Source organism: Notamacropus eugenii, chromosome 3 (assembly GCF_028372415.1).
Source record: "Notamacropus eugenii isolate mMacEug1 chromosome 3, mMacEug1.pri_v2, whole genome shotgun sequence".
Classification (NCBI taxonomy): domain Eukaryota; kingdom Metazoa; phylum Chordata; class Mammalia; order Diprotodontia; family Macropodidae; genus Notamacropus; species Notamacropus eugenii.
In genome coordinates, this window is record NC_092874.1 from 153,448,376 (window position 1) to 153,463,013 (window position 14,638).

The 14,638-nt window shown below is 38.2% G+C and overlaps 1 protein-coding gene across 3 annotated transcripts in view; it reads left to right on the plus strand.

Annotated features, from left to right (window-relative positions):
• CCDC146 (coiled-coil domain containing 146) overlaps positions 1-14,638 on the plus strand; it is a 187,666-nt gene that overhangs the window by 158,439 nt on the left and 14,589 nt on the right. The window lies entirely within an intron of this gene.

Sequence of the window (14,638 nt, forward strand, 5' to 3'; positions counted from 1 at the left end):
TGGAAAGAATTCAAGCGCTCAAGCCTTCTTTCAGTCAAGGTAGTGAGATTTATTATAATGTTGATAGGAGCAGGCAGAGTTCCTAGTGAATCTGCAATTTACTGGAGGTGAGAATGATACTTTTCTATTAAAAAAACTGTGAGAAGATTTGGATGGGATTAAGAAGTGATAAGTAGTCTGTGATGGGCCAGATGCATCAGTGAACTAATTAGGTGATCTAGATGGGATGAAGGAATGGTCCATATATGCAAGTAGTCTTGGGGTGGACCAAGAACACAGTAAAAGCTCTGTCAAGTAAGCTAATTAAGTCATCCAGGTGGACTGGGGTGGGCCAGTTGCCTTAGGTGGAGGTGCCAATGATCTGGGCTGCTGAAATGTATAGGAAAATTCAGGGACTGGGTTGCTTTCAAAGACATGATCTTTTCCTTTTAGGGGTCCAGGTCCCATCACCCCATTATCTGGATATAGTATATGATTAATAAGTGCTTGATGAGTTGAATATAATAGAAAAAAGAATGGAAGCATTACTGATGATTATGCATTTTTGAGCAAGAAACTAAGACCTTGAAAGCACAGTTAGCATTTTCATTGCTATTGTTGAACAAAAGCAAGAATTTCAAAAGATTTTTGAAGTAAACATCTGGGTAAAATTGTATCTTAGACAATAACTTGGATTTATGGATCACAGGTAAAATATAGGAATTATGGGATCCAGGCCAGAGAGAATCACATCAGTGTAGCTAAAAGTGATAAAAAGAAAATTGCCCACCAACATGATTAACATGAAAAGTAGCTACTGTGTAAGAAGAAAAATAATAAAAAACACACAGAATCCTCAATTCAAGCAATAAAGCAATAAAATAAAGCAATAATTCAAGCAATAAAACCAATAATTTTAGATATCTATGGATTAATACATGATGTATGTAGGTAATAAGCACCTTGATCTAGGTACAAAAATAAATAATGCTGAGGCTAGGTAGGATGACTTTAAGGGCTGGACTATGGCTCTGGGAGGTTACCCCTTATTTAAAGGGAACAGAATAAGTAAAAAAGAAGGCAGGAACAAAGTAGTATTATATGTTCCTCGAGTACAGAAATCAAGGAATCACAGGAGAGAAGCACTGTAGAGTGACTTTGGATGACGATCAATGAAGACAGAAACAGAAGGGATATTGTCATCCATATTACAGACCATCTGGACAGAAAGAGGAAATCAATGAGTTAAAAAAAGATTCTACAAGTAGGATCATAGAATTATGACAGTAAAAATGGGAGAATTCAGTCCAGACGTATGTTGAAGTTCTGCATAACACCTTTTTAATTTAATTTCATCCTTCAAAAAAAAAATCAGAAGAAGCAACAGAAGGAAGAGTTATTACTCTAGATCATCCAATTCTCAACAACAGCAGAATTGCTTGATGATGTAGAAATGATAAAAACACTGCAGAAGTGTGAGTACTCCATTTTAGAATTTATGGTAAAGGACAGGAAAATCATGTGTATGTCACCATCTTACATCTAGAATAAGAAGTGGTGATCACAAAGAACCAGCATGGCATCATCAAGAACAGGTCCTGCCAGGGTAATTTCATTCATGCCAGTCTAATTTCATAGACAGCACTATGAGGCAGGTAGATCCCCAAATTCTCTTAGCTGTATTTTGCCAGGCCTAGAGGCCTGAGGGCTACCCGAGTCTTACCTTACCTCTATCGCAGGTCTTCAGCTGGCCAAACCGGATAAACGTATGAGAGAAGAGACTTTCCGGAGTCGAACAAGGGTTAAGCTTTATTCAGGGTCCTGGTTACAAGTGCAGGGGAAGCTCTTCCTTAGGAGGGAGGGAGGAATCTCCCAAGGAGGCAAAGATCTTATAATAAGAGATTGGAAGCAGAAGTGTAAGTGGGGAGAGAGGGGGAGGGGAGAGCGAAGAGAGGAAAAACGGAGCCTTCTGTCCTGTCAGGGCCCCTCCCGAGCTAAGAGCACCTTTGGGCTTTCCTGACCCTACTTAAGCTCTCTGGCCGCGTAGTTTGCACCTGAATACCGTGCCTGTTAGATAACAATAGGTGTGCCCAGACCTGGGCCAATCTCGAGGGCGGGGAGAGCTCTCTCCCATCACGTTTCTCACGGGAAGAGGCGCAAATACACGAGATAGCTCGGTCTCACTCCTCGATTCCCTGCTGTTTTCTGGGGGGCCTCATGAGAACTCTAAGATTTAGAAGTTCCCACCTTTACCCGCCCGAGACTGTCCACATGGAATTGAGCTTCCACCCCCAACAGTATTTTATCCAGATTTTAGTGGAATATTAGACAAACTATCCTTGTGGACAAGATAAAAATAAAGTGAGTACAGGTAGATGAATTCAGAACAGATTAAACAGTTGGCCCAAACCCATTAGTGATTTGATGTTACCTGAGATAGAGTTTTCAGGTAAAGTTCTCCTGGGATCTCTCTGTGATTGGCTCCTATACTGTGTGTTCTTCAGTAGATTCTCTTATCAGTGACTGGGATAAAGGTATATGTGACTTGATTATTAAATTGCAAAGGAGAGAAAGTTATCAGAGATAGCCATTAAGGTAGAAGAGAGTCAGAATCCCAAACAATCTTTTTTTGGGGGTAGAGGAATGTTGAAGAGGGGATTATTTTATCATTATTATTGTTGCTTTTTTCCTGATTTCACATAACATTTATTTACATACAGCAAACATTAAGCACCATTGCATACCCCATCCCTCCACAACAAGCAAATTTTCTCTTGTAATTATTATTTTTAAAAAGAAAGAACAGTTCAGCAAAGCAAAGATCATCGTAACTATGCCTGACAATTTATGCAGTGAAAGAAGAGAGGACCTTTTTTCACCTTTGCTCTAGAGCCAAGCTTGGTCATTACAATTATACAGTGTTCACCTTTGTTCTATCATTTTATTTACATTGTTAGCCTTGAATATATTGATTTCTTCATTCTGATTACTTCTCTCTGACTTCCCACATTACTCTGAATCTTTTTAAAATTTAATCATTCAGAAAGTACTTAAGTACCTTCTTTGTGATAGGAGGTGTTAGTTATACACTGTGTGAAATGTTAGTAATGCAAAAAATGAAAAAATCCTTCCTCTCACAGAGCTCACATCCTATTTTATAGTTTAATTCTGACCTTAAAATATTCCCCCAAATCAAATATTTTCATATACGGAATAGAACAGAAAAATACATGAAACTGTGATCTATTATTGAGACTGCTTTGTAATTTCAAAGTAATCAAAAACCAAATTCAACAGAAACATTTTCAACAGACTAGAAACATTGGTTTGAATCAAGTTAGATGAAATGTAATAGGGATGAATGTAAAGACATATTTGGTTTCAAAAAAAGACATTGATAAACTAGAAAGAAAAATAAGAATGATGGAGGGTCCAGTGTGTAAAGCACGGAGGGAGTGTTTATCAGGATATTCCCTTCATGAATTTGACTGGATGATCTTGCAGGACAGTGAGCCTTGTTTGGAACATTTGATAACCATATTTTGCTATAGAGTATGGCCTCTCAGGTGGAGGACAGTCACAACACCAGAATAAGTCTCAGAGCCTGAGGCTGCATCAAAGTAAATGATCAGATTGTTTCTTAAGGGGTAGGTCTGAGTGACTAGGGCTGAACCAAGATGATTTGGTTGGCTAACACTCTTAGGAAGATGAACTCTTATCCAGAGAGCTACTCCTCTGAACTGGCCTATAAATAAGAGGCAGGAGATGTGTAGACTTACAATCAACAAGGCAGCTCTCTTTTCACTGCCTTTCAAAAGCAGGTCAATGAGTGATACATAAATGAGCGATAATGCATTTATTAAGCACTTTTTATTTGCAAAGCACTGGGGATATAAATTAAAAAGACAGTCCTGAAGTCAAGGACTTCACATTCTCATAGAAGGAGGCAAAACACAGAAAATTTTAGCTGCAAGTCAGATGAAAAAGCCTAGTGGTCCTTGGGACACAGTGGTAAAGCAAATGGTAATGCAGTTTATTTAATATGATTTCCATTGATAAAATAATATCTATTTCTGATGTTAAACAATCTAGAAAGGCCAAGGATGTTGGGGGCAAGAGTTCTGGTTGCAGAAGAAGTATTTGACAGGTCAAATCTCTACAAGGATTAATCTGGAATTAGCAGAGGCAGAGGAGGGAGGGGAATACTGCTCTTCCAAGGTCTCTTGGGTATACCTGCCCATTAGTGACAGTTGGTTAGTAGTGTGTGGTGGTGATGGCATGGATGGTGGGCCCCTTCTCCATTAGTTATGTCTATGGAAGCAGGACCAGTGGCTTCTTAAATCTGAATATCCTCAGGGGACAGATTTGGCTGAACTATTCAAAATTTTTGCATAAACCATCTCTTTAGAAAAATGGCTAACATTATAACCCAAGGAAATCTTAAACAGAGGAAAAGATCCCATATAACCAAAGTATTTACAGAAGTACTTTTTTTTTAGTAGCAAGGAACTAGAAGGAAATTGAGCACTTACTGATTTGGGAAGGACTGAACACATTATGGCATATGGATATAATGATATATTATTCTGTAAGAGATTACAAATATAAAGAATTCAGGGAAACTCAGGAGGCCTTGTATAAATTGACGGAGAAATGAATTAGGAGAAAAAGTATACTATTAAAATAAAGGAAAGCAACACTGAAAGATTGCATAACTCTGATCAGCAAAGCAATCAATTGTGTTCTCAGACAACTGATGGTGAAGCATTTCTCCCACCTTTTGGCAAAGAGACAGTGGCCTACAGGTGGAGAATAAGACCTTTTCAGACATGGTCAAAGCATCATGGACCTAGAGCTGGACTGTTTTGTTTAAATGAACCTATTCATGGCAAAGGAGTGTTCTCCTGATGGGGGAGTGAGGAGCGGTGGAAGGGAGTCATAGGAAATCCCAACGATGTGTGTGTATATTGAAGTTTAGAGCTGGGAGAGCATGGTTCAGGTGTGAAAGAATTCACTTAGACCTTCTCTGTAGCCACTGGGAGCTTTATTATGTAAAAAAACATGGGTCTCCCAGCAAAAAGTGAGAGTTTATTTGAGGGAGTTATGCTTATATAGGGGTTTCAGAATGGTGATGTAGCTTTAGAGGTTTTATGAGGGTTAAAGATCAAAGACAGGACAGGATGAGGGAGACAAAGGGAATTCGTTATGGTTTAAGGATAGGGCAGAAGGATACAGTTTAAAAATTAAAAGACCCAGGGAACACAGGATAAGGGAGACAAAAGCAATTCTTTTGGTACAGGTTCAAGATAAGAGGAAGGACTTTAGGGTACTTTCAAGTTAGAGAATAAGCTACAGGGCTTCACAAAGTGTTGGAAAAGCAATCCTTAAAATTATTTTAACCCTTATGGCACTATTTGTATCTGCATCGTGTGTATGTGTGTGTGATATATACATGTATGTGTACATATATTTGTGAATATATATATATATAGATGCACGCATATGCCTGGTTGACCAGGCAGTAGGGACATTCTCATATAAGAAAGATGTCTAGCCTTTTGGTCTACCAGCCCAACTATTTCTGGGGCCATTTCAGATTTCACTAGTTCAGGCTCCAACAAGTTTATCTAGAACTAAATTTTGTACCAATTGCACTCATAGCTCTTCTTAGATGTATCATGGAATAACAGAAAGATTTCTGAACTTGCAGTCAGGAAGATCTAGGCTTAAATATTCTCCTGACGTAGATTAACTATGTGACCCTCGGCAAATTACTCAAAATGTCTGAGGCTCATCTTCCTCTTTTGTAAAAGGGAAGGTAATAATATCTATGATACTTAGATGTGCTGTGAAGATTAAAAAAATATTTAAAATATATCTGACATTTTAAATATACATATATATACACACATGTATATGTGTGTTGTTGTTGAATTGTTTTCGTTACATCTGACTCTACTTAACCCCATTTGGAGTTTTCTTGGCAAAGATACTAGAGTAATTTGTCATTTCCTTCTCCAGTTCATTTTTACAGTTGAGGTACTGAGGCAAATAGGGTTAAATGGCTTGCCCAGGGTCACACAGCCAGTAAGCATCTGAGGCCAGATTTGAACTTAGCTCCTTCTGACTCCACAGCACACCATCTATCTATTGTGCTATCTAGCTGCCCCATGTATATGTTATTGTTGTGTTCATCCTTCATTGCTGAAGAAGACCTTGCCATCAGAGAAATGATGACATGACTTGCACTTGACTTTGTTTTGAGTGAGGGAGGGCTGTGCAGGTCACCAGCCTCACTTCTCCTCCAGAGTCATCGGAATCCAGTGACCTGATATTCATCAGGATGACTGGAGATGACCCAGGATTGGATCAGCATAACTTCCTAGACTCCTTATGTTCTGTGATTCTCTGGCCCTATGAGATGTCACTTATTCTACTCGGTTCCAGAGAGAGTAAGAGATGAAAAATGGGTGCAAATTACCATGCGTATTTGATTGCAGCTCAATATAAGAAAATAAAACTTCCTACCAAGTCAGACTTTCCAAAAGTGGAATACAAAGTAAGTCCTCTCTTATTGGAAGTTTTCTAGTGGAGGCTGGAGAATGACTTTTTGGGGATAGTTGCAGGGGTGGGGAACCTGTGGCCTTGTGGCCACATGTGGCCTTCCAGGTCCTTGGATGTGGCCCTTTGAGTCCAAGTTTGACAGAACAAGTCCTTTTGTACATGCATGTACACATGTATATCTATACATGTATACACACATACATATATATATATCGTGATTTGCAAGCTTAAAAATCCTACATAAGTATCCACGCTTATTACTATAGATGACAAGAAGAATTTGCTTTTAAGGCTATCCTGGACTCATGGAGGCAGCAAATCCTCCTTGATACCTGGTCCATTGGAAGGTCTTCAGGGCCTGTTCATCATCACTTGCATCTCCAAGTCTCTTGCTAACAAAAGTTTGCCTATCTAAAACCTCAGAAGACAGGAAGGGAGCCAAACTCACCAGCTTGGATGTGGCCTGACTGTGGTTCAAGCACCCTCCCAGAATATAAGGTTATTGTAGGCAGGAAGGCAGCAATAATAATTGCCTGGATTTATAGAACCCTTTAGTGCATACCAATCACTTTAGAGACATCTCATTTGAAGCTCACAACAACCCTACAAGGCAGGCACTCTATGTATTATTAGCCCCATTTTACTGAAAATAAAACTGAGGCACAGAAAGGTTAAGTGCTTTGCCCACAGTCACAAAATGCATAAGTGTCTGAGTTGATCCTCCTGCCCAGTTCTTCCCGGGACTAAGTCCAACATTCCATCCACTAAACCTCAAGAATCGGCCCGGTGGGCAGTAAAACTAACCAGTGAGTGCTACTGAGCCAGATTGAAATATAATTGGGAAATGCTTAACAAAATAAATAAAAATACAATGTAACATCAATAATGTTAATTTGTGGTTTTCTAAGTCAGTATGCTGCTGGCAGGGATCAACTTTTGAATTTGACCCCACTGCACTGTATCACACTGACTTGACAAGAATAAATTGTCCCTTGACAACACCTTCTGCCTGGGCTCCTCCTGCTCTGGTTTGCTGATCTCTCCTCCCAATATTTGCTTGAAATGCTTATCTAGTCTCCAGTTGCCCTTAGAAACTGCACCATTGGTCTCTGACTTATTTACATTTGAATGGAGCCGGTGGACCTGGCTGAGTCAAGTGCTACAATCCTGACCCAGCTTCTGCTACACCCAATGAAACAGAACTTATATACGGATTACCTTTAACCTTTAGGACACCACAATCACTGCTTCAAATAACCATTATTAGTGCTTAGAAACAAGATGGAAGAAGCTCTGTCCTTGATTCTAATCGCTAACATTCATGGAAATATGAAACTAGAAGGTTGCCAATTATAATAATAATAATAACAATAATAATAATAATGATAATACTATGGTTGTTATTAAATATTCTTATGCTGGTCAGTGAAAATAGTGATCCTAAGTGAAATAGGAATTCCTTTGATATTCAGTGGCTAAATAATAAAATAGTAAAAGCTGTACATTCATTCACTCACACTATACATTCACCACCATTGTGAGCCTTCTAATAACTATTTACATACAAAATGAAATATATTATTGAACAGAAATTCAGCCAGAGTCAGTGTTAAGCTTTTGAAAAGCAAAATTCCTCAATATGAATTTAATTACTGGTTGTCTGTCCTGGCCAGGGATGTCCGCCTTTAAAAACAATGCGAAATTTTAAAATCCAAGTTATTCTTGGCTCTGCAAATGGTCACACTAGTTCCTTGCCATATCCTATTATTTGTTGCAGTATTTTCCTCCAAAGTCTTCTACTTTGGTGTAGCTTTTTAGTAAGAAAATTATCTTAAGATTTATGTTGTTTTTCAAAACATGTTGCTTCAAAACAGATTTTAATCATTTTAAATATAAAAATCTAATTTTAATCCTCAAGCAATTTCCTCTATTATTAGAGGGATGTGATTTAGACACTACTAGAAGCCACACTGTGCTTTAGTTTTAAAGAAAATTTTAGTACATGATAGGAGTGGGAAACCTTTTTTCTCACTGGCCTACTCAGTCTACAAGTATTTATTAAGTACTTACTGTGAGCCAGAAAAAAAAGAAGGGAGGGAACACAGAAAAATATAAGGCAACTTAATTTAGTTTTTTTTTTTTTAATTTGATGCAACATAAAAAAGGTTATACTTACCTTCTTTTAGAAGTTAAAAAGAGGGCCAGAAATCTAATCCCAGTTCCAGGGAGTCAGAGGTAGCAGATGTCTTGATCTCAGGAGTTCTGAGTTGCAATGGGTTGGCTCTCTGACCAGTTGTCCACATGAAGTTCAGCATTCGTATGGCAAGTCTGGGGAAGCGGGAGCAGTAGGGGCCATGGGAGCACTAGGGGCCATGGGCTTGCTTGCCTAAGGAAGTATGTCCCACCCCAAGTTAGAGCAGGTGAAAGTGATCAGGACAAAGGATCAGGCCAGCGAGCTATCCTCCTCACTGCCCTTTCCTGGGCAAAATAAGGAGAATCCAGTCTTTACTTTTTTAATGTGAAAATTATGAAAGATAGATGTTAATTCAATATATATGATACTTTAAAATATATTTCAATTCCATGTTATGATAACTTGGGGTCATTGAGTGGTGCAGTGGGTAGAGAGCTAGCCTTGGAGTCAGAGAGACCTGGAGGCCTACTTCTGACAAACCCTGGCTATGTGATACCTGGTCAGGTTATTTACTTAAATTCTCAGTGTTCTGGGCCACACTCTAATACTTGGTTGCAGAGATGGTGTTGGAGTGGTACAGTTTCCTTAGCTAGGTTTTTCCTGGTGAAAATCACTGATCCAGTCCTTGAAAATATGATAATGAATGAAGAAGAGGGTGGAGTATAGAAAGAAAAGGAAGAAAAAAGAAATGGGGAAAAGGAGGGGGAAAAAGAAGGGAAAGGGGAAAGACTGAAGAGGGAGCTTAACTTAAAGAGACAAAAAAGGAAAGATAACTGCAGGGAGAGAAAAAGACACCTACGCAATCATGGAAAGAGAGAGGGAGAGAGAAAGAAGGAAGAAGAGAGAGGTAAAGAGAGGAAAGGATGAAAATAGAGAGAGAGAAGGAGTGGGGGAGGAAGGAAGAGAGAGAAAAGGGAGAAGGGGAAGGGGAGAGAGACACTTACTAGTGTGTGACCCTGGGCAAGTCACATAACTTCTGTTGTCTCAGTTTCCTCATCTGTAAAATGGGGATCATAATAGCACCTGCCTCCCAGGGCTGTTGTGAGAATCAAATTGGATAATAATTGTGAAGCCCTTAGTAGACTCTATATAAATGTCAGCTCTTATTACTAGACTGATACCCCAAAGCTAAGGCTCTAGAGTTAACCTCAAGAGTTTGGGAGTATGTAGTACTAATGCTCACAAGCTTCCACAAGGATCCTTCTCAATCTCTCCTCACTCCCATTCCTGGCTGATATCAGTCTGCTGGATCTATTTAGCTTTTATAAAGGGGTATTCCCTGAAGCTGCAAAAGTGTATGCTTCACTCTCCCTTCAGTACAAGGTGAGATCTTTTCTCCCTTTCATGGGTGCACCTGATGTTTTTCTTAGGAATCAACCCACCCCACCCTTACATTTAAAATGAGAATAATACAAATGTTCCAAAAGTTTTAATGTAATCTTAAGCTTTAATAATTTTTGATGTTCTACATACAGATTTAAAGGATCATTATTTGGAAGTTTCAAGACTTTTATTTATTTACTTTTGTGAATTTCAAAACATGATCTAAAATTTTCAATTTTAATAAGATGGTGCACACTGTCCTTGTTCATTGTATGTGCAATAGTTTTTGGATGATACTTTCTCATAAAATGGATTGGTAGAGAAGATCCCCCTGTTTGGTCACCTCAGTCACCTGACCTATTTCCATTAGATTTGTTCTTGTGGGGTGACATCAAAATTGTCATGTAAGCCTCAAAAATCTCATTCTTTGGATGCTCTCAAATCTAGGATTACAAATATAATCTTTTCAGTCACTAAGCAACAAGTAATGGAAGGTTTTTTGACAGTTTGACTAGAGTGATGTAGTCTAGCCTAAGATGGTGGATATGTTGGATGAAGGCGGAGGGACAACTAGATGGTACAGTAGGTAGAGTGCCAGGCCTGAAGTCAGGAAGATTTCCTGAGTTCAAATCTAGCCTCAGACACTTAACTGTGTGAACCTGGGTAAGTCACTTTACCTGGTTTGCCTCAGTTTCCTTGATAAAATGACCTTCATAAAAGAAATGGTAAAACAACTTCTTTATCTTTGCCAATTATACCCCAAATGAAGTCACAATGAGTCAGACACGACTGAACAACAAATGTTGGATGTTAATAAATGTATCAGTATTTTTAATGTTGAATAATTAGCTTTTCAAATTTTTTGTAAGTTTATAGCATTTATACTTCTGAAGTCATTAAAACTTAAAAATTAATTAAAAAATTAACTTTTAACTCAAAAAGACTTTTGAGACACCTTGTATTGTCTGTGTTACCTTTAAGCTTACAGGGTTATGATGAAAGCACTTTGTAAATCTTAAAAGCAATAAGTAAAACTGAGTTATTAGGACAAGTAGAAGTGAACTTCCCCCCCTCCCCCCACTTCCCGCCTCCATTCCCTGCTGTTCCTTTAGACCAGGGGCTTTAGAATGCTCTCACCTGTCACCCCTCCCATCTCCGCCAGCTGAAACGCCTTTTTCTTCCATGCTTTCAAGTTCACATGCCACCTCCTCCCTACAGTTTTCCCTGATTCCTACAGCTACGAACCAGAACCGCACACAATCTTATGATTAGAAAAAGTCACAGAGGTCGTTTAGCCCTCCCCATTGGGAAACCATCTGTCCAACATCTCTCAGAGAGTGGGTGTCTCAACTCTGCTCCAAGACCTTCAGTTCCTGGGACCCCCTTCCTCCTGAGACAACGCATTCCATTATAAATGTAAAGATATCTTTCCTTACATCAAGGCAACCTCCATGGCTGTGACACTTCCACAAGCAGAATAAGCCAACTTTTCCCTCCTATCTAAGGTTTCAAATACTTCAAAATAGTGGTGATGTCCCCCACATTTTTTCTTTTTTCTTAGCTGTAAATATCTGGTTCCTTAAATTCCACTTAAGTTATGGTTCCTGGTCCTGTCACCAGCTAGTCACCCTCTTCTTGACACATTCTAGCTTGTCAATGTCTTTCCTAAAATGTAGTAGTCAGAGCCTCATGCAGCCCTAAAAATGTAGCCGACCAGATCAGAGGACAGGGACATTCATTCTGGACTCATTCTCTCCTTCTGATATGGTACCGCTGTCAAGACCATTAACATTAACTGTGACTGAAATGGAAGACCATTGGGGCACTGGACTGTGAGCATGCAATCCAATATAATCCTCAAGTATTCTTCCACATAATCTCTAACCACACCTTCACCATGAGATGGATTTTTTTAAAGCTAAGGGAGAGAACATGGTACAATGGAAAAGAGTATTGACTGGATTTAGAGGACCTGGGTTCAAATTCTATACCTGATGTTTGAACTTGGAGATGTCTGACAAATTTTAAATTTGATAGAATTGATTGCAGTCTCATCAGACTCAACCCATCATTCTAGCCTATCAAGATAGCTTTGTATACAGATTCTGCCAGCTATTGTATTACCCACCTTCTCAGCATTATGTCATCCACAAATTTTCAAAAGTAAACGCCATCTGTGCCTTTAACTAAGTCATTTTAGAAATGTTGAACAGCACAGTGCCAGAAAAGATGCCTGGGATACTTTGCTAGAGACTTCCTTCTAGGCTGATATCAATATGTAAATCATTATCATTTGTGTCCAGTTTTTTAGGTCATCCAATCATACCTATCATCTAACCTGCATTTCTCTATCTCATACATTCAGATTTCATTAAAGTCAAATGCTATGCCAAAACACAGGTATACTCTATAGCATTCCCCAGATCTAAGCAGTAAACTTTATAAAAAAAAAAAAAGAAATGAGATGGATTTCATAAATTCATGTTCTTGACTTTAAAAAATACTGGCTTAATGAAATTATCACCATTTCATTTTATAAAAGCTCAAGTCCAATTTTTAATAATGCATTCTAGGATTGTACTAGAAAATGAAATAGTGAATATTGCATATCATTTGCATATTCTATCTTCTTCCCTTTTATGAAAAAGAGACAGCTGCCTCTCTCCAGTCCTGTGCCTCTGCTATTCTCCACAATTTTTCTAAGACCATTGTCAGCGGCTCAGTAATCATATCTTTCAGTTTTTAGAATACTATGGGATTAAATTTATCTGCTTCTGATGAAAATGAGGACAGCAAGATGTTCCCTTAAAAAAATTTTTAAACTAACATTTATTTTCTTTCGATTCTACCTTTTCTCCCTCTCTCTCTCTCCTCTCCACTGGAAAAAGAAAAGAAAAGGAAAAGGAAAAGAGTGAAAACAAAACTCATGTAACAAACATTCATAGTCAAGCAAAAAAAATCTCAACATCAGACATGTCCAAAAATGTAGGTCTCATCCTTGACAATAACATCTCTCTGTCATCAATCTTCTGGAATCATGGTCAATCACTGTATTGATAAAAGTTGTTAATTTTGACAACGTGGTTTTTGTATAAACTGTTCTCTTCATTCTGCTTGCTTCACTCAGCATCAGTTCATGAAAGTCTTCCTATGTATCTCTGTGTCCCCTACATCAAAAGTTTTAATCTTGCCTTCTCTGGGCCTGCAAAACTCCTAATTACAGCCTGATCCAGATGAAAAAGTAGTTGGAAAATGTTTAACAAAAGAAATAAAAATACAACACATTGTGCACTGCAACAGCAACATTGTGTAATGATCAACTATGAATGACTTAGCTCTTCTCAGCAAGACAACGATCCAGGACAATTTCAAAGGACTCATGATGGAAAAGGTTATCCACCTCAGAGAAAGAACTGATAGAGTCTGAATATAGATTGAAGCACACTATTTTCACTTTTTCATGTTTTTTTTCTTTTGGTCTGTTTTTTATTTCACAACATTACTAATATGGAAATATGTTTTACATGATTGCACATACATAACCTTTATCAAACTGTTTACCATCTTAGGGAAAAAGGAGAGGAAGAAGAGGGAGAAAATTTGGAAATCAAAACTTTTTAAAAATTTTATCTATCTTTAGTTTTCAAATTCACTTCCATAAGATTATGAGTTCCAAATTTTCTCCCCATCTTTCCCCTCCCAAGAAGGCATGTAATATGCAAAGAAGAGTTAGAACCAACGGAAGAAACCACAAGAAAGAAGCAGCAAGAGAGAGAGACACAGACAGACAGAGAGCAATTCTATATTCAGACTTCATAGTTTTTTGTTGTTTTTTTTTCTGTATGTAGACAGCATTTTCAATCATGAGTCTTTTGGAGCTGTCTTAGATCCTTGCATTGCTAAGAAGAGATAAGTCCATCAAAGTTATTCATCACACAATGTGTCTGTTACTGTGTTTAATGTTCTCCTGGTTCTGGTCACTTCACTCAGCATCAGTTCATATTAAGTCTTTCCAGATTTTTCTGAAGTCTATCTGCTCATCATTTCTTTTTGCCCAAAAAATTTATTAATTTATTTGTTTTCCGTTTTCAACAATCACTTCCATAAATTCCAAATTTTCTCCCCCCCCCCCTTCTCTCTCCTTCCCCAAGACAACACACAGTCTTATATGGGTTCTATACATACAGTAATATTAAACACATTTTCACTTTAGTCATGTTGCACAGAAGAATTAAAACTAATTGGAGAAACCATAAGAAAAACAAAACATAACAAAGGAGAAAACAGTTGCTTCATTCTGCGTTCCAACTCCATAGTTCTTTCTCTAGATGTGGATGGCATTTTGTATCATGAGTCCTTTGGAAATGTTTTAGGTCCTTACATTGTTGTGATGGGCTAAGTCTATCAAAAACAGTCCTCGAACACTGTGGTTGTTCCTATGTATAATGTTCTCCAGGCTCTGCTCACTCCACTCAGTATCAGATCATATAAGCCTTTCCAGGTTTTTCTGAAGTCTGCCTGTTTGTCATTTCTTATAGCACAATAGTATTCCATTACATTCATATACCACAACTTGTT